General features: G+C 34.8%; 1 protein-coding gene across 3 annotated transcripts in view; it reads left to right on the top strand.

Moving 5' to 3' along the window:
* The window catches only part of LRP1B (LDL receptor related protein 1B), a 1,824,802-nt gene that overhangs the window by 153,684 nt on the left and 1,649,270 nt on the right, over positions 1 to 21,848 (top strand). The window lies entirely within an intron of this gene.

Genomic DNA, 21,848 nt, shown 5'->3' with positions numbered 1-21,848 from the left:
TTTCATATGTAAATTCCTACTACAGTTAGAAATGAATTTGTTTATTTCGGAGATTTGTAAGTCAATGAAATATATTGATAGAACAGTACATGGTAGATACAATGTGAAGTTTAAAGTAGTATAAATAATTTGAGATGAGAAATATTTTTAGCATAATGATATATCTGAAATTTGTAAATTATAGAAGTAATCACTTAAATATTGCTTTGATTAAAAAATTCATTTAAATTATTAGTCTATGAGGATTCATTTACCTGGAGGTAGAAAATGGAGCTAATTAAAATTATAAAAGATAATTTTTATCAGATTTCAATGCTGATACTTTGATGGATTCAAGTTAGATTCAAGAACTAAATTTCTGATAAACTGTAATATTAGAGTAGAAAAAAACAGGAGACAATTTCCTATTGAAATGTTGAAATATTAATTTTTTTTAAAAAGATGAATCTAGAAACATTTTGTTTCAAGATAGAAAGCTCAGAATCAACATTTAAAAACCCAGCTTTTGTCTCATAGGCTAAATATTTCACGGGTGTGATTAATTGCAGGAACAATTTTCTGCACCTGAATTCACCTGCTTGTGGATTTAATTAGTCATCGGTGCCTAACTTTGAGAATACAGAACTTGAAAATAACACCTGGAAATTTCCTCTTCATTTGACATAGAATTGAAAGAAAATATCCTTAATAAATACTTAGAAACTTCTGTAATAGATGTTATATTAAAAAACAGGGAGAGGGAGAGTATATAGTGTAAATAATCAGTTTTGAAAATGTTTCTGCAAATTTGAGAAGAATTTCTCACTAAATGATATGTCTATGTAATATTATAACAATTACATGGGAAGTCACTTGGTCAAATATTTGGTTTCTCAATATGAATCAATGAACATATACTTTTAAAAAAAATCTTCTAAAAAATCTGAATTCATAAAAGAGCCATCTTGGTAGAATCTTGGTGGTTATCACACACACTCTAAATAAAACTATACTCATCACTGTTCAAGAATGGTTTGTACTTCGAGAATGATATACATTCATTTGTTTACATAATCTCAAATATCAGTCTATACATACTAAACAATTACCTTGAGGTATTAAAACATGAAGAAAACATTTCCAGTAACTTAATGTTCTTATTTTAATAAATGTGGCTTAATTATGGTGATAGCGTGAATGAAGAGAAAAAGAGAAGAGAATAGCTAAATTTTAAAAGAAGAAAGAGGAGCATTGGTGACAGATGACGTACAAAGGGATGAAGAGTGATTGGTGCCTCCAACTTCTAGCTGGGAAAATGAACGGCACTGACAGATTGTCAGTTCCAAAAGAAGAAGTGTACAGGGTTCAATAAATATAAAAAAGAATTTGGGGAGGGAAGGAGGAAGTAGCATCTAGAGAAAGAATAGGAAAAAGTAAAAATTTATGTTTAAGGTAATAACTATGGCTTTGTATTATACCATTTTTACTGGTAACCTGATGCGAGGTCCTAACAACATCTTTTACTGATGCCTCATGGGCTCTCTTTGTAATATAAATCATCATACCAATTCATTCACTTATTAATTTTTAATGATACCATCGACAAAATCCCTCTGGGTGCCTGTACGTAATTACCAAAATAGAATACGATCATAAAATGAATAGAAGCTAAATTCAAAATTAAATAAAAGCGGGTCACCTACACATTAGGACAGGCCCTGATACTAAACAAGCTAAGCCATTATTAAACTAGGAACAGATGGCCTAAAATAAAGGGTGTGTGAAGGCAAGGATGTCCTTAGGACAAGGTGTCTTTTATTGAGGAGAGAGGGAGCTTCCACAACATAAGAAACTTTTTCATCTGTGTACTTTAAGGGAATACGTTTTCAAGGATATTTTATTCATTTTAAATTCACCACTGAGCACATCCTTCTAATTCACGTCAAGATTACATGTGTGAAATATTAGTGAGATCAACAAAGTTGATATTGGGATGTTGTACCCTGTATCAGTTTATGGGACAGTTGTGCACTTTCCTAGACCCTTGCTTTTTATTGGTCTGCGCTCAAAAGGATTTGGGCACTTTAAAATTTCTGAATTCTCTGCAGCCATCTAAGGCCCTTCTCCCCTGATATTTATAGTGCATTGCCTACCCAGGCACTGGATTCTATCGTTCAGATAACTAGATCACAGAGAAGAAATTTTTCTTTTTTAAAAATTTTGTTTTATCTTTTAATAACTGGTAGCTTTTGGGTTTTAGTTCAGGTTCTCAAGAACTTTGGCTCTTCTCCAGGCCTCTATGATTCTAGCATAAATACTAATATAGACATTTTTACCTAGCATGAGTTTTCATAACCTGAAGTAGTTATAATGTGATGGACCAATTGGATATCCTGATTTTCCTTATTCTTTATTCATCTTTAAACATCATCCAAATCTGGAGCTAGATCTTATAGAGCAAAGGAAAACTGTGGTCACCAACTGGACAGAATAATGTGCAGTTGCAGTAAGGGGTTGACTGCTCTGTTGGCTGAGGGCTCTTTGATTTAGCTGTACTTTCTCTTTGGAGATATGAACTGTACTACAGACAAAATTGCAAGGAAAAGGCTAAAAGAGAAGGAGAAGACCTTGTAAATGTAGAATGAAGGTATTTAGGATATTTTTGTCAAATTTGATCAGTCTATTTATTGACTTGATCTTGCAATAGACAGTCTACTTACAATAATAAATGCATTTATTAGTGAAATTTCTTCAAAACAAATAACTTTCTTACTGTGGATCTGAAAGTCTCTAGCACCAAAGTTTATTTTTCACTCATTAAATATATTGTTTTCATAAGTAGAAATTGTGAAGTCTCTCCAGAACAGACTGATCACCGTAGGGCTCTGGCATAACAGGAAAATGCTGTCTATTAGAGAATAGTATGTGGATGTCCTCCATCCCTCAGGCAGTCTGTCATTGGGCTTTTGCTTCTCAAAATGTACATATTGATATCTCTAGGGTATTCAATGCACTGTTGATAATAAAATAATGGATATATTAGTAAAACAAAATGTATTTTTCACTTTTCATTTACTTGTATATTGGTGTGTAAAATATTCCCCTTAAAATCAATCTGAAGAAATCAAGTTTTACTCTGCAATTTTGAAGTACAGGGATGTGAATGTTTTCTGTCCCTGAGCATTTAATAATCTTGGGTCACAAAATTAAAACTCGTGAAATAGAGGCTCACATAACACAATATACAATGAGTGCTAAATTGAATGATACAGATAGAGTGTACCAAACAAATTAAAATTAGAAGGAGATCAATGATTGCTGGAAGGCCCACACAAAGACAAGGGCGAGACTTGGATTTGCTATCCACATAACTCATATTGGAAATGACATAGGAAAAAAAAGGTCATATTTCAAAAAGGAAATATGCCTGAAATGCCTGTGGTTGAGCTGAAGCAACCTTTGTCAAGCATATACTTAAAGTATTCTGTAAGTCTGTGAAGGCTAAAAACATAAACAAGTTATAATCCCTACCCTTAACAAGTTTGTAATCTCATGGTGAGAACAGACATACAGAAGTAACTGTAGAATGCGGGAGCTGTGATAAGGGCTTTAAGGAAGACAGTATTTTAATGTGCTGAAAGGTAACACTGAATATAAAAATAACAGCTAAATAAAATCTTGAACTGAGGAAACCACAAGGATGAAATAACTTGAATGAGTAAGAGCTCAAAAGGCAGAGATAGGGAAAATTATCCCAGGCAGAAAAGGATTGCAGTGAAAGAAGGGATACAAAAATGTCCTAAAAGGGAGGGTAGTGATCAGGCCAGGGAATAACAGCTCAGCATGGCTGGAACTTAAAACTCATGAGAGGCTGTGGATGGGGAGAAAAGCCTGGATTGGAGTAGAGATGCAGGAAGTTTGTAGACTCCTTAGAAATCTTCTCTGATTGTCTTGATGTAAAGTAGGGTGTGGCCATCACAATAGAAAAGAGGGCAGAAATGAAGAGCCACTGCAAACAACACTGGGTGACTTGCCATGGGTGGTAAAAGACAAAGGGGTGACGTATATTATCTCATAGTTATCGGAGTTGGTTTGAGTCATTTATGAAGTTATTTTCAAAGGTGACGAAGTCAATAAGAAACAGATTTACTGAAAAGGTAATAAACTTAATTTTGTTCACTTGGTCAAGTTGTCAGGAAAGTCAAAAAAGATTGTGTTTCAATAACAACTGTTTAAAAACACAAAACATGGGGCCATCCTGCTGGTGTAGCAGTTAAGTTCCTGTGCTCAGCTTCAGCAGCCCACGGTTCACCAGTTCAGATTCCAGGTGTGGACCTACACACTGCTTATTAAGCCGTGTTGTGGTAGGCATCCCACATATAAAGTAGTGGAAGATGGGCGTGGATGTTAGCTCAGGGCCAATCTTCCTCAAAAAAAAAAAAATAATAAAATAAAAATAATTTTAAAAAATTAGAAAAACAAAACATCTCAAAAAAAAGTTTAGATATCTCGAGGCCACTTGGGATCTGAATGAACAACAGAATTCATAGACTGGTGATACATGAAAAGAACCAGACTAGGGTTTGGATTAATTTACAGGTTGCTAAGTATGGATACTCGCTGTAGACTATAATTTAGACAAATTTTAGAAGGAATGGGATGAAGGCACAGAGCTGTATACCTGTCGGTCAGAGAGAACAACTGAAAAAAGAAAACTGACAGAGATAATTCTGGAAGAGTGGGAAATAAGGATTGATTGAAACATTGAGGTCCTGTTTTTGAGAGCCTATTAATAAAACAGCAGAGATTAAGCAACTCTGGAAGATGTTCCAGCACTGGTGTTGAAAATAATATAGTGAACAATTAAGGGTGAATTTGTGCAGAGTAACACCAAACCAGGTGTTATGTGGTCATATATAGTGACCAGGTCATATTTAGTGACCAATGTGGATCACATACAGAAAACAGAAAAAGTAAAGACATTTTCTTCAAAGTACAGTCTTGTGTTATATAATCTCAGTTCTATGTGACTATATCATTTACTTTCACTCAGAATATTTCTATATTTTGGGAACTCACTTTTTATTCATGTGATTTTATTCAGGTGCTCTGCTCCTAGAATAGAAATACATGTCAGGATAAATGAATCATCTAAAGCAGTCAGAAAATCATGTCATAGGTAAATATCTTATTTTACATTTTTTCATGCACCATAAAGTCTGTGAGCTCCAGCAGGGCAAGTTATCCAGGATTGGGGATTATGAGCAAAAAGAATAAAGAAATTCAGGAACAACACACTGTTCACAAAGGTCTCACTTCATGTTGAATTAGAGCCTGCATTTCTGAAGCAGTGATATTGAGAATTACAGAGCACTAGAAGGACACAGCTCATTTCTCCCACTGATTCATCATGAAAATTACAAAATGCATTTATCATCAAGGAAAAGACATTTGTGTAAAAAATGGACAAAGGCTTTTTGCCGGGATGTTGTTAGATCATCCACCAAGTCAAAACAGTTGTACATTTTGTTAATATGTTACTGGAATAAAATAATGCTCCTCATTTAGCACTGGATTATATGGCCTGCTGCCAAAATTTGTGGCTCTGATTACAAAGTGCAAGCTTAAGTAGTTCCTCACTGATTTATGTCTGATGCATTATAATTCACTGACTGAGAGAGTAAGCAAATAGATTTGTTAATTGGACAGTAAAGTACATTTTTGTTCTTCTGTTTTCGTACTTTTAAATTTTGAGGCTAAGGTAAAAAAATAATACGATAAAATTCCACATTAAAAAATTCATGGAAATATAAAATATTGAATATGGGACCGGGTGTAATTTATTCTTAATTCTTGTTGCCAAACAATTGTAATTAAAGGGATGTAAGCTCAATTTTGTAAGTTGAGAAGTTTTATAATAAATACCATTTTTACGTGTAGCATCAGTTCATATTAAAAATATGACTAATATATACACATCTTCTCTTATGGCAAAAGGTGTTATAAATCACTATAAAAACCCAGCTGACATGGCATTTTTAATTAAGGACAAATTCACGATTTACATTATTTTATGTGGGTTTTCATCTCCTACCAATTCTTTAAATACCCCTTCCCTGCAATCAACATGGAAAATTCTAAGGTTTTTTACTCTTATCTAAAATCTTCTGAATTATATTTCTTGAAAAAATAAATATGGAAATACCTGTATCTTTATATTTGAATAGATTAAAATGAATGAGATGATATTTTACATTACCACTGATATTTTTATCTCAGATACCTCCCTCTATAAATCCATGTCATTATGACTTTAGAAGATATCATTGTGTTTTGTTTTTTTTTTTTGAGGAAGATTAACTCTGAGCTAACTACCGCCAGTCCTCCTCTTTTTTGCTGAGGAAGCCTGGCCCTGAGCTAACATCCGTGCCCATCTTCCTCTACTTTATATGTGGGACGCCTACCACAGCATGGCATGCCAAGTGGTGCCATGTCCGAACCCGGGATCTGAACCGGCGAAGCCCCGGGCTGCCGAGAAGCGGAAGGTGCAAACTTAACCGCTGTACCACCAGGCAAGCCCCATATCCTTGTTTTTAGTAAAGCACTTAAGATTTACTGAATTGACCAATAGTAACTAACAGCTTGACCTCGGGGAATTTGCTAAACTGTCAAGAAAGAGTTAAACCATATATTTTTGTGTACACTAGTCTTTTCTGGTACCCAGAATGTAGGGGAAATAGGAAGCAGTGAGGAAAGAAGAACCCCAAAATAGAAAATGAGAAAAAATGAAATCCACATGGAGCAACTTGGGGCCAATTTTAGGCAGTTTCAAGAGTAAGAAGGGGATGGGAATTGGAAACGAGGCAGTCATCTTCTAGGAGCAGGACGAGACCAGTGTAATAGGTAAAGGTGGGAACAATTGTCCATGGAACATCATGGAGAAAAGTGGAATCTGCCTGCCCTGGGGAAACTGATTTAGCAAGAATATCGAGGCTAGTGACTTCCTGTCCTCCGGCTGAGGTACAAAGTATTTCTCTCTCTGCCTCCTCCATACTAAAGACCTGAGGGACATAGAAAGTGAATGTATCCAAGAGACTTGGAAAGAAATGGGTCAGAATGGCTCTGCCCCTGGAAGACCTATGGAGCGCTGTTAGCTGACAGTCTTACAGAAATATGAAGGGGTCAGATACACTCCAGGGCCTTTGACTGTCTGTATAAAAGACTATTTCAGAATCTTATTGGTAGAACAAGTGTACCAGCAACCTCCTAGGAGAGATTCCTGGGCCATGCAGGGGCAGAATAGGTAAGAAAGTTTATAGATGTTTCTTGTAGAGACAATCTCATGATAAAATGTCATCAGTAAAAAAACTAAATTCTTATGTTGATTGCTTTCTAGTTCACTTGTTTGAATTAAGGTGAAGTCTGCACCTGCTCTACTAGAAGTTCTATGGGCTGGCCCCTTCTCCTTGCTTGACCTCATCACCTGTCACTCCCCATCTAGCGCTCGGCTCCGGTCAGTCTATCTGTTTATTCCATGTGTCTGTTCAAGTATCATTTATCAGAGAAGATGACAACTCTATCTGAAATAGGAGGCAAACTCCTCCCAATTACTCACCCTGTTTTATCTTTCTTTGCAGCATTTAACACTCCTGGACATATTATATGTTGTTTTGCTTACTGTCTGTTTTCCTCTAGTAGATTATAAGTTCCATGAAAGCAAAAAGAATTTTGTCCTGTTTTATTTACTGCTGTATGCTATAGATGCTACAATACTCCCTGAATGAAATAGTGAAATAATGAATAAAAGCCTTGCTCCACTTACCTATTTTCCGTCTTTACCTTAATAAAGTATATCAAGTATACTAATTTGGAAAATAGTTAAGACTTAATGGATAAGAGCTGTGTGTATAAGGGTAGATTTAAAATCAGCCTTGGGTGAGAGAGATGCTACTTGGAATTAGCTAAAGTGATTAGACAATATGTTCATTCCTCTCTACTCAACAGCTTTAGCAGCTTAATATTCCAACAATCAGCTTATCATATAAAATTCTCAGTAATTAGAATGATATCTTCTGCAAGTTGACCAACCCTTTACATTTTCTAAGAAAAATAATAGAATTTTTTTGCTCTGACGTCTTGTCTTACTCTGGGTAGGTCAACAGAGCATCAACAGAATGTCAATTGATTATTCTCAGGCAATATTAAAACATACAGTTGAAAGTGATGAATTCAGGCTTCATCACACCTCCACAGAGAAGTAGTAAGAAGAAAATATATGGCTCACATCCCTGTCATCCATGGTAAGATATAGAATTCAAATAGAGGAAAAGTATTCTATCCAAGATTATATTCTCCCTGCCTAATGCTTGGAAAATATTTAACAATTAATCCTTTGAGAAATATATAAATATTATCCTAGTCCTTTAGCCTATAATCTATTTTTATATAGAAAAAAATTCCTGTATTATCAAAGGACACTTTAGCTTAGCATAATTTCTAAGGATAAAAAAACATATTTTAGGTTAAAAAATATATATATCTTTTTGATTGTTCCACAATGACTTGTTGGAAAACCACTACCTATAGGATACTGTTCCAGACCGTGAAAGGAATATGAAAAATGAATAAATAATGGCCGCTAAAAAACCGTGAAGGAAAACATCATAAAGGAGGGGATAGAAAATGGAAATATATATGCATATGTCATTCGCATGCCAAAATGGCATATAAAAGAATCATCTTGAGATAATTTTTTTAGCTTATAGTTCACTGTTATATCTTGATAAATTATTACTTTATAGCTAATCGTTACTCAGCATTTTTTAGTGTAACTAAGTTTCTTGAATTAGTTTTTACGCAGTAAACATATATTGGGCTTCTCACCTATTCTTTTGAATTCTTTATTTGGTCTAAGGTAAAGCACAATATAGGCACTAGTATTTACTCTTAGCAACTCTGCTCCGGACTGTCCTCAGATCCTGTATATCATGTCACCATTGTTGGTTAAAGATGAATATTTGCAACGATCTGAATCTAAAACATCTTCAGTGCAATGTGAATATGTCTATATGGACAACATCAAGTACTTTCTAGCTGATTATATAACTATGGCAGGAGAGGGTGAATTAACAAAAACAAACGTGTTTTTTAACCATCAGGAGGAAATGTGTTGATCTCTTTTACATTCCAAATGAAAAATACCTGTGTCAAAATGAAACTCTGACTCATTTTTCCCCCTACGTTTGCTTTCTCAAAAATATTTTGGCTCTATGATTATTAGATAATGCTATCATCTATGAGATGGACAGATAAATGTAGAAAGAAGATGGATATCCTTATTACTTCAGAGTGAATTATGAGTTGTACTCAACAAATGAGCTGTGCCTTTCTACACAGAAAACTATTAGTCTGAGCCATATAAAATTATCATTTTTGTAGGTTAAAAGTTGTCATGTATTGGCAATTTCATATGGTTCAATGAAATTACTTTTTATCTGCTTCTAAGGAAGTTACCCATCCTCTACTAAAGATCTGCAAAATACCAAAGGCATTGTGAATAATCTCTGTTGAGGAATCTAGTTTGAAGCATCTTGAAATATACCCACATATTAAGTTCAATTTTTCTATTTGTAAACACGATGATAAAGCTGAGTCTAGACATAGAAATTTCCTTATTTGCTTTATCTCCATGTAACATTTGATGATCTTGGCCAAATTAATAACTATTAAGGGGGCATTGCTGATTTTGTTTGTTAAATGACAAGGGAGATCTAAGCTATTTTTTTAAGGCAGATAAGGTAAAGTATCAAATATTGGGATTTTTAAGAATAAATATTACAGGTACCTGAAAATATTGATATTTTTGATATTCTCAGAAATCACATCATTTCAAACCTCATAATTGAAGATAAACTAAGAAGAGCTGGAAACTTTCCTATTCTCTTCTCCTCATCATTATCCATTACTGTCCCTCATACAATGGATAGAGGACGTCACCCTCAGGTTAATGGAAAACTCAAGAAAAACAGGATAGTATGCATTTCACATTCCGTCTGTTGTACGAAGCAATTATGTGTTTTAATTTAAAATGTATTCTGTTGAGCTATTGACCTAGGTCAATTAAAACCATCAAAAACCTGTAAGACATACTAAGGATAAGATTGCCTTTAAAAAAAATCTTATTAGTTATTTTTGAAAGGAAAATCATGATTATGTATATTCAGGTTTTGAACCTACTAGGCAACCTCTCGTCCTGTTTGCAACAGTCAAAATGGAAAGAAAGAAAGAAAGAAAATTGAAGACTGTGGACTATTTTCTCTACACCAAAAATATCAAGTGTCAAAGGGTAGGATCCAGCACGATAAGCCAGGGGTTTGTATTTTCACAGAAATTCTTTGTTCTAATGACTCATTGAAAAAACAGATTACGAGTTTAGGAAATTCATTTAAATTTAATTCGACCACATTACCTCTTGGTTGGCTCCTAATTATCTCCAAGTAATTTTATAAATAATTACTTCAAATGCTGCATTTTGCTATACATCATGAAGTAACTAAATTAAGAATTTAAATTATGCTGCTTTAGTATTTATAGTTAATCATATTTTCACTCCATGAACAGCTTTTAATTGAGAATTTGAGCTTAAATTTAATAATAAAAAGCTGAGCTGATTCGAGTTATTGTTGAAAGATCTCTTCAATTTAATATTGATTAAAGAAGATAATATCCTTTTTAAATAGTGTCCATTAAATGGTTTTGAGACCTAATAAGTTTTATATGATCTATCTATGATCTTTAGATTATTAGAAAGATTCTTCAGTTTTTTACTTAGTGTGTAGAAAGTATTTTAAAGGTTTTTTCCAGATTCACACAGTACAAATTAAAGTGAAGAATTTGTTCTTTTATCATAATATGCTATTATAATGATAATATTATAATTCCACCTAACTGTGTTATAATTTTACCAAATAAATACGAAGAGAGATTGGGAATTAAACATTTCTGGTGTCTTAAAATTTAAGAAGTATTTTAGAAGATGCAAGTCATGAGCAGGTTGGAAAAGAGAAACTTTGATGAAAACCTCTATGCTCAGAAGTACCGAGGAGCACCAATAATTACAATCAGCAAATTTATAATAACATTATTTTGCGAAAAGTCTTCCTAAGAATTAAAATATACTTGAGTTGGGAGATGAAGTATGTAGGAATAGCAAAGAGGAAGTAAAATGGAATATGAGCCTGTATCCTATCATGGAATCTGATTATCATTAGGTCTCTAGATTAGTGGCTGGCGGCATGAAGCTTCAGAAGACTTGGGAGAGACTCAACTTTGCTACTATTAGCTGCAGTATTTTAGAAAAGTCAATTAACATCTTGAGTCCCCATGTCTTCATCATATCCAAATTACATGCTGTCTCCACCATTAAGCATTTCTTTATTCCCACAACTAAATTCCGTCTCTCTCTTCTGTGAAATCCCTCAACACGTATTCCTGTGCCTGTCATTGTATTTTTCACTTTAAACTTGTGTTATATTTATTTGTGCATGTGACTATATATGTATGACTCCAATGGAAAATGAACTTCTTGGGAGGAAGGTCTATTTCTTCATACCTTCATGCTCTTTAAAATACTTAGCACAATTTCCTCAGCTTAGTCAATAACTACCTACTTTAGAAGCAACTCGGTTACTTACCTAAAATGCAGATTCCAGAGATCCCTTCTCTGGTACTGTGCTGTGCAATGCAATAGCTACTAGCCACATGTGTCTATTGAGCAGCTGACATGTGCCTAGTCCTAACTGAGACATTCTGCAGTTGTGAAATGCACACTAAATTTCAAAGACTTAGTGCAAGAAATTTAAAATTTTTCATTAATAATATTTAAATCTTGATTGAATGTTGCAATGATAATACAGTATTTTGAATATATTGGGTTAAATAACATATTTTAAAAATGAATTTCACCTGTTTCCTTTTACTTTCTTAATGTTGCTTTCAGAAAATTTAAAATCACCTATGTGTCTCACATTATATTTCTTTTGGACAATACTGGTTTAGAGATTTTGATTCAATAGAATTCTGTGTAGTACAGCAATCCATATTTTTTTAAAAAGATCTTGGGTGATCCCAGTGTATACCAAGGTTGAAAATGACAAGGTTGGCACATTAAGTACACAGAGTAGACAGTCAACAGGGGATGGGGTGGTGGTGGCAAAGCTCATGATCTCATTAGTGTATGATAATATTAGTTTGTGAGTAAATTCCATCGATAAGTGAAAGTCCTTGCATTGGGCAGTTCTGATTTGACATACTTGTAAGGCAAAAAGCAAAGTTTGCCACCATTCTGAATGGCATACTTAATGAATAACAAAGCTTATTTGAGGTCATTAGAAACAATTAGCACCTTGTCTCCTATAGTAAACAGGAGCTCTGTTTTCAGTAAATCATTTTTCTTGCCAGCTTCAAATGAAAGGCTAGTATCCTAGGAAAGACCAGACAGGGGAAGGTAGAACTAAAAAAAATTGTGCTTGAGAGCTTGGCTATTAAAGTTAGGTGGCGAGTAAGCCTGATTAATTTACTTATTGATTCATTGTTGGTGTAAATTCAATGAAGTTGATTGGATTGATGAAAATGCAGAGAAAAGGATAAAGGAGACATTTAATTTTTGATTCAAGAAAAATCAAGAATGCATTATTTTCCCTGTATAGAGGGAGTAATAAAATGGAATATTTAAACAAAAATATGTTTAGAATTAATTTAATAAAATGTCTGAATTTATAATGGTACAGCTGCAATTCATCCTGACATTCAGGTGTAACAGAGAGGGCAATATTATACAGCAGAATGTAGGTAATGATGCTTTTAGGGAAGAAAACACATCTATTTTAAAGCTTTCTACTTTATTCTGATTTTACCCTACAGACGCAAAAACAAAACTTATGTTCCTGAAAAGCAGCTCGATTAAAAATCACCCACAGGACAGTTATATTCTGCCTGAGATCCTGGCTAAAGCACAGTAGATAGATTTTTAAAAATATAAACAACAATATATATTCATATCAGTTGATTAGTCAAGCCTATCCTTTTCCCTTTAAACAATCCCCTTAAGAGAAATAAACTACTTTGCCATCTTTGCAAACAAGAGTGGGTGTTAGGATGCAAAGAACCCTTCAGTGTTTTAGATTCTCAACAAGGCTCACTGCGAATGACTTAATAGCCTTCTGAGAGAACTGAGGTTGCATTTTGTGCCACAGCAAATTTAAATCCAGGTCACAGAGATGTTAAATAGCAAATGACACATTTACTGTGCCACCCAGCTGCCTCCTCTAATGCACCAGGACTGCCTTCTGAACAAAGTCAGCATGCCAATGTTAGACTGTGTGCAAGTGGTCTTGATCGGGGTAATGCTAAAAGAAGAAATTCTGCCCACAATTAAAAAGCTACTTAGCTCAATTGCTAATTCACCTCTAAAGTGTCAAATAAATGACTTGCCTCTCTGAAGGAGTTATAACCCTGCACCTAATGAGTGAAAAATTTTCCAGCTGTTCAATGAGTCAGGCTTGAGATTGAAAAAGTCACGGAGAATGCTCCCTATGCTAGATGGCAGAGGTCACAGGCTATCGTCACCAGGCTGTTGTAATCAATCTTTTTAAAAGATGTTTTGCCTCAGGAAAAACTTGTTAAAATAAAAGTTATAATCATGGTTATTTTGTGGTTGTGTATGAGGGATTATCCATATTGATGAAATCCTAATGTGTTATCTCTTTTATCATATCACAATTTCACAAGTGCTTCTTCAAAATACTCTCACTGGTGTATCCCCGTCCTACAAATCAATGCCATATCATGATTAATTCCAAAGTTAAAATTAAGAGGCAGATAATCTGTGAAGGGCGAGAGCTGGAGGCTTTCTTTGTTGATGTCTTCAGAGAACCATAGCATTGGAATCATAGAAGGGAACATGGAATGTGTCTGTCACGTGGGAGGAAGACAAAGCACTTACCTGAGGATATTTCTGCCTTGTCAGGCCAGTTAATATCTCTCAGCTGTGACTGGGATCTCTTGACACGGCAAGTATTTGAACCCTAGTAAAGCTGTTCCTTGACATGGCCACACATGCCTGGGACCCATCCTAACTATTTGCTGACCTTGTGATTTCTGGATTTAGAGCCTTCTTTATAAAATACTTTGAATTCTTTGAATTCAGCAAGATTGGGGAAATCCCTGACCTGTTATGCCATGTGTCTCATTATTTAAAAGAAGCCCAGATTTCCTGACCCTGTATGGGGGCACCAGCCTAGTGTTGCAGTGGTTAAATTCATGCACTCTACTTCAGCAGCCTGGGGTTTGCTGGTTCGGATCCTGGGCATGGTCCCACACACCACTTGTCGATGGCAGTGGATGTTAGCTCAGGGATAATCTTCCTCAAAAAAAAAAAAGAAGAATATATTGTGAAAAACTGTATGTGCACATTTATTTATATAGAAAACAATACTCCCTTCATGTATACTAAGGGGTATTACATACAAATTTGTATTCCAAATCAAAGAAGATCTTCAAAAGTATCTTGCAGAGTGACCACACCCATTCCCATCAAAAATAGGAGAGAGGGAGAAATATTTTCCCCATTAATATATTCTTTCCTTTGTTTCCTCATTAACTTTGGGGTATTTCAGGATACTAAAGAACTTTCTGCATTTTGAGAAATCACCCAATTCTAAGTAGAATTCTGGTTTTAATTTTTACCGAGAACTGGGGAGATGCGGTAGAGGGGTGAACTATTTTCATCCATCCTTTGGACGATATTTATCTGCACTCGATCCCTGCTCTGTTAAAGCATGAAGCCACGTGCTTTGAGGACATAAAGTTGAATCAGATATTTATGTATTTACTCTGCCCACACAGAATTTATAGTTTTTGGGGGGAGATAAGTCAGATACATAAATATCTCTACTACAACAAAAAATGTAAACTATGAAGGAAAAGACTGATCGGTTTGACTACATTAATATTTAAAAATTCTGGACGTCAAATGGTACCGTTTTATAATAGTGAAAATGTAAGTCATAGAATGTGAGAAAATATTTTCAATGGATATAACTGATATAGAAATAAAATCCAGACTATATAAAGGACTGTCAAAAACGAATAAGAAGAAGACCAAATACTCATTAGAAAACTAGGTAAAAATATGATCAGATAATGAATGGAAACTGAATTGCCAGTAAAACATGAGAAGTTCCTCTGACTCAATAATTATCAGAGAAATACAAATTAAAACCATGAGATACAACAAACATCGATTTTGCAAAAGTTTTAAAAGTCTTATAATAGTATTAGAATGTAAATCTATGGGAATTCATACCTAATTCTAGTAGAAGTGTAAATTGGTGCAACCTCTATGGAGAGCAGTTTGACATTATCTGGTTAAGCTGAGAGCCTGCATACTCCAAAAAGAAACTCGATTCACAGGCACATGCCTGTATTAATTAGTGTTCTAGCCAGAAATAAGTGGCACGCTCAAACCAGACAATTAAGGAGAATTTTATAAGCAGACCATTTATAAAGTTTTGAGCAAGCTCAAGAAAAATCAAGAAAAGATTCTAGTATCCTGGGCAGATAGTCATTTGTCAGCAGAGAGTCATTACCTGCACTAGACTGGAAGGTGCAGAAGGGTTACTGGAACCAGAAAAGCATGGTAGCTGTAGGAGAAGGTTGCCCAACAGGAGCTGTGGTTCCCAATGAGGAAAAGCAGTCAAAAGAGGTAACTCAGGGAATAAATAACCAGATTCATTCTCCTATTGCCTTCTGACAGCCTGTGAGTACCTTCCATTGGCCTAACCAACCAGAGGCCAGGGAGGGTAAGGCAGCCCCTTGGTGAAGTCCATAAATGTCAGACTGCCAGGGCACAAGGCAAAGTGGAGCCCTAGAGGGGGCCAATGGAAAAATTCAGTATCATCCCTAGAGAAATCCTCACTAATGTACATGTTTACGAAAAGTCCATATAAGCACTGTTTAGAATGATGAGAAATAGAAATAACCCAAGTATTCATGAACATGCAAACATCTCACAAAAAGTTTTGAGAATAAAGAAAGCAAGATACAGAAAATGCATACACTATGTTACCATTTATCATCTAAACACGTAAAAATATTTGGAATAAAGTACACATAGTAAAAGTGTAAAGAAATTCAGGGAAGTCATGAATGAGAAATTTGTGAGAGAGTTTACCTCTGAGAAAGGGAGAGGAATGCAGTATTTGGTACCTACTTACACTAAAAAATTATGTGTTGTTTATCTGAAATTCTACTTTAACCGGGAATCCTGTATTTCATATGGCAAACTTAGTCAGGGAAGGATATATACCAGCTTCAGATGACTTTATGAGTTGCAAATATCCTCTCCCAGTCTGTGGTTTGTCTTTTCCAGTGTTCTCTGTTGTTACTGTCTCTTGATGGACAGAAGTTATATTTCTTTAGTTGGGCAACGGGAACACAGGTGTTCATTTTGTTATTCTTTATAGCTTCCTGTATGTCTGAAATATCCCACAAGTAATATTGAAAATATCTATGCAACAAAATAAGAACTGAAACATGTCCTAAGACAGGTCCTCTGGATAAAGTACTTTAGGAGGTTAGAAGAGATAACTCATATCCGGTGGAAGGGCTCACAGGAACTCAAACCCTTGGGCTATGGATAAGATAGAGAAACAAAGTCAGTATATTCTTGACAAAGGAACCATGCAAAGAAAAGCATGAAGATGTGAATGCACAATATATGTTAATAGGAGAATGAAAACAGTAATTATAGTAATGATGATTAAAGTAATCCACAATATACGTGTTGTTTTAAATAGCCTCTTGAGTGCTATATGCCAGAGAACATTTTGACTTTTTGTGTTTCATTTAATTTAATACTCTCAAAAATCCTTGGAGATAAGTACCATAATTTTCCCACTTTAAAAATGAACTTTAAGATGTTAGGTAATTTATGCAAGTCCACGTAGCTAGTAAATGGCAGAGGCAAAGTTCAAGCCCCAGTTGCGTGGGTTCAATCCACACTTAGAACTGCACACTTACCCATAATAAACACTGCATCTGGCACTAAGATATAGAGTACATCTGCCTTGTGCTTGTTACTCTTTTTTATGTGCTTTATCTGTTTCCTTATTTGATTCTGGCAACAATCTTATGGGTTAGATACCATCCAACTTTATAAGATGAAGTAAAGTAACTTGCCCAAGGCCCACTGGCTACAAATGAGCAGAATTGGTATTTTTAAACCAGTCCTTAGGACTCCAGACCTATTAACCAAGTAAGCTGTTTAATTTGAACTAATACCAGTGGTCAGGTGGAGAGGAATAATAGAAAAGATATGCCTGGAAATAGATGCTGGGTGTCAAATCAAGAAGTAAAAACTAGACTTTCTTCTCTCAGTAATTGTTTGTGGCAAGGGTCACAGAGATGACCACTGGAAGTTTTTGAATAGGGGAGTAAAATGATCAGATCTATGCTTCAATAAGATTAATATTAAAGTAATATGAATTTCAGTTGATGGGTTATTACTATATATTTGGGTCAGTGAGTTTTTAAATTCACTCTGCCCTTAATTCATTGTCGTCCTGCCTCAACATTTAGCAGAGTGTTCGACATATGACAAGCCCTCAATATTACATGTGACAGGTAATCAATAATTACATTTTGCATGAATAAGTGAATGAATGAATGGTATATATAATCCAAACTGATGTTTAAGTCAACATGTTATTTTGGGGGTTAAAAGATGTTATGATACAGGAACTCTGAAGGAGATTCAGAAGAGTTCCTGAGTCTGCCACTATTTTGCTTTGTTAGAAGCCTCTCCCTCTCTGTGCTTCTCAAACTAGATGACGCCTGAGGTTCTTTGTGCTATTATCATGAGGAGATGTTAAAGGGAATATGCATTTCCTCAGTGCCCACAAAGTAAAACTCCCACCCAGAAGCAAATAATAAAAGATAGTACTTTGGACTTTGATAATTATCTATAGCAGTGGTCTTTGTTATCCAGTTTAATCCGCTTGCAGTAGAAGGGTAGAGGTAGTCCACTTTTCCAGTCTTTAGCAGCCTTGCTTTAGTTGAACTTTAAATACATTTGGACCTATAGGCAATTGGTATTCATTGCAGATGAGTGTGTTGAATTTGAGTCCACTCAATAAAAAAGTAATTATTTGAATAGCGAGGGAAAATGAATGACCATTCGAACGTCTGTTCTAAGACAGGATTCTGGTGGAGTGTATGTTTTAGAATGATTGATGACATATTTCTTTCTACAGTGTTACGTAGCTGACTCTCATTTAAGCATTTTTCACAGACTCAAAAGCCTTATTCATGAAGAACCATCTAATGATATATACACAGACTCACACTCCCAGTCACCCTGCACAGAATCTAAAAACAAAAATGATACCACCAAAAGTCTCTACTGAATTCCCTAATACATTCAAAAATTGAATTTCTTTCCATGAAATTGTCAATCTCTAGGGGTAATGAATTTATGTCATTTAAACATTTCCAAGTGAATGGGCTCATCTGAATACATGGTCAAAAAACTTCTTAGACAACTCGAGTCTCTGAAGACAGGCTGTTCTTTAAGAGTGTTTCTTTATAGAAAGAATACTTTCATTGAAACTTAAAAACTATCACACATAATAGTTATTTTTTCAATAGTATGGCAAATATTGACCAAATTAGAAAGAAAATATGTCTTAGCTATATATTCACGTATGGATGAGGAAGTGTTTAATTGTTTTATAGTGGTGCTTTTTGAGAGTCCTATTGTGATTCCCTACTGATCTTGGGAAACACAGTTCATATCTAGAACTTCCATTCATCATCTGTCACATCAAAGCAGTTTTCCTAAAACTCCTATCTTGAAACCAGTCCTTTTGTCCCAGATGATTTCCACACCACCGTTTTCAGCAGCAGTTCCTACCTTAAAAATTCTAAGTCATGAAAGCAAGGAAAACCGTGTTCCACTATGTATTGTAGCAAAACTATAAATTAATTTGTAATTCTATGCCAGGTATCTCTATGGGAGCATGCGCCATATTTGATTAATGAACATGTTTTCTTCTGTACAACATCCGTTGTTTCTAATGAAGACTCATCTACTTTCTAAGTTAGTATGCCTACACTCATATTTTAGAGATACTTTAACTTTCTGGCTGCTATAAATTTAACAATAATCCAATTGTCAATAGATAATGTGAACTGACGTTAATTTAGTTAACATGTTTTTTGTTTTTGTTTTTGCCTTAAACTGCGGTGAGAACTATCCAAGTTATTTAGCAACGATTTGCAAACTGGAATTTGAATCTTCATTTTCCTTGATTTCTTAAATGTTCTGCTTTTTTTTATGTACCTAGATAAAATCAGAATCAAATGCATCATTTCAGGTTTTAAATGTTTTATTTATAATTGTTGTGGCAATGATGTGACAGGAAAATTAATTTTGGTGCTCAAGTTAGTGAGTTAAGTAATATAAAGGAATAATTATAGAAAAAAACATAAAGAGGGGCTGACCCAGTGAAAAAGTGGTTAAGTTTGTGTGCTCCACTTCAGTGTCCCAGGGTTCATGGTTTGGATCCTGGGTGCAGACCTACATATCACTCATCAAGCCATGCTGTGGTGGCATCCCATATACAAAATAGAAGAAGATTGCCACAGATATTAGCTCAGGGCCAATCTTCCTCAATCAAAAAGAGGAAGATTGGCAATAGATGACAGCTCAGGGACAATCTTCCTCACAAAAAAAAAAAAAATTTTTAAATCAGAGAAAGAAAAAAACATTAAAAAGAGAAAATACAAAATATTGTCATTTATGCAGTGATTATCACTAAGGGACAACAACAAATGCTTACAGTGCTGATGACTTTCTGTCTTAGCAATATTTGCATTTTAGACTTTACTGTATAGAAATGAGGTCTGGAATTCACATATTTGGCTTTTTGTACCTCTCCTCCCGTTTGGCCCTCACTAAATGCAACCTTCAACACTTCAGGTAGACAAATTTTATTGATGTTTGGAAGGACATCAACTTGCTCTTTTGCTGGTCAAAGAATTAGGCAGTCAGTACATCTCTCCATAAGAAAACACCAAATATTGGTTGACTATCATTACTTCTTTCAGATTTTTGGGTTTTTTTTCTTTTAAAAATACTGGTTATCTAAAGGTAAATATTTAGTATAGTATTTTTAAACGCAAAAAGAGAGAATGAAAAGAAATGGAAAGAGAGAATGGAAGAAGATACAGTTGTTCAAAGGTGAGATAGAAGGATGATGAAGTTTGTTTTTGGTGAGGAAGATTCTCCCTGAACCAACATCCATGCCAATCTTCCTCCACTTTGTGTGTGGGATGCCTCCACAGCACCACTGATGATTGGAGTAGGTCCCCACTGGGTATCTGAACCCGTCAACCTAGCCTGTCGAAGTGGAGTGTGAATGTGCAGAACTTTAACCACTTAGCCACAGGGCTAGCCCCAGGGATTAAGTTTTTAAGGAAAAATATATTTAATATTTATTTTATTATCCAAAAGTCTACCAAGAGCTATGAATGTTCATCAAAGTGACATTCTCATTGATTATTTGAGCTTCTTTTTGTTGAAATTTTCTTTAAAATACCCATGAGATGCCCTTCATATTCACAGCCTATAACTCATATAATTGAAGATATGTTTAAAATTTTTCTTTATTTCGAAAGAAATAATCCATACCTTCCTTAATGAACATAAACTACTCACTTCATTCAGATTCTGTGGAATATATTTAGTTATCTGACTACCATTTATTTTTTAAAATTCCAAGTGCAGTTTTAGTAAGTGAAAACTCTCTTTAACGTCAATCTTTATCTACAAAAATGTCAGCTTAAAAATTACATAGATTTTGTTTTTTGAAATGCCATGTGGAGCTGGAGTCATATTTTAAAATATTTTCAGAAGTTTAATTTAAAAAATAAGATAAATTGTTTAACGTTATAAAGCCCACCTAGAAAATACGTTGAGCCTAAGGAATTATAAACAATATTATAAGTATTTTATTTTATTATTATTTTTTAATTTTCTCTTTTTCTCCCCAAAGCCCCCCAGGTATGTAGTTGTGTGTTTTCAGTTGTGTGTCCTTCTAGTTGTGGCATGTGGGACGCTGCCTCAGCGTGGCTTGATGAGCAGGGCCATGTCCACGCCCAGGATTCGAAGTGGCAAAACCCTGGGCCGCCGAAGCAGAGTGCATGAACTCAACCACTGGGCCACGGGGCCGGCCCCATAAGTATTTTATTTTATTTTGTAAACATAGACAAATTGAAAGATTATAATAATACCTAGTCATTACTGCAGGTTACAGCTAAAATTGGTGTCTAGATTTAAACATACAAGTGTATGTTTTAACCACATAGTCCCTTAGCAGAGTCTACTAGCTTTTCTTTAATAGTCAAGTTCTCTCTTTTGCTTACAGACTTTAAATTTGCTGAGTTTGGATCTTATTGATTATAGTGATTAATTCATAGGAAGGAGAATTATATTGTCTCTCTTTTATATGGTTTAAAAATAAACTCTCATTCTCCAGTAAAATGAGGTTAAATGCATATCCTTATTAAAGGTTATGAAAGAGAGAACAGAAAAAAGAAGTGTAGAATACCGAGAGATCCACTCCTCTATTTTTCCTCTTCTGTCATAAATCTTGGCAGAATTAGCTTTTCAGTGGCACAGGATTATAAGATATTTCATTCTTTTAGCATCTTCATTTTGGTCAGATGGAGGAACAGTTTCCTTTTCGTTAATAGCTGATGTTCTGAGTAAGTTTTGAACTCATGTCTGTATAATGATTTTGCATTTAAGT

Source organism: Equus przewalskii, chromosome 17 (genome assembly GCF_037783145.1).
Source record: "Equus przewalskii isolate Varuska chromosome 17, EquPr2, whole genome shotgun sequence".
Lineage (NCBI taxonomy): Eukaryota > Metazoa > Chordata > Mammalia > Perissodactyla > Equidae > Equus > Equus przewalskii.
Note: the sequence above shows the minus strand (reverse complement) of the source record. Positions and strands in the feature narration are given on the sequence as shown.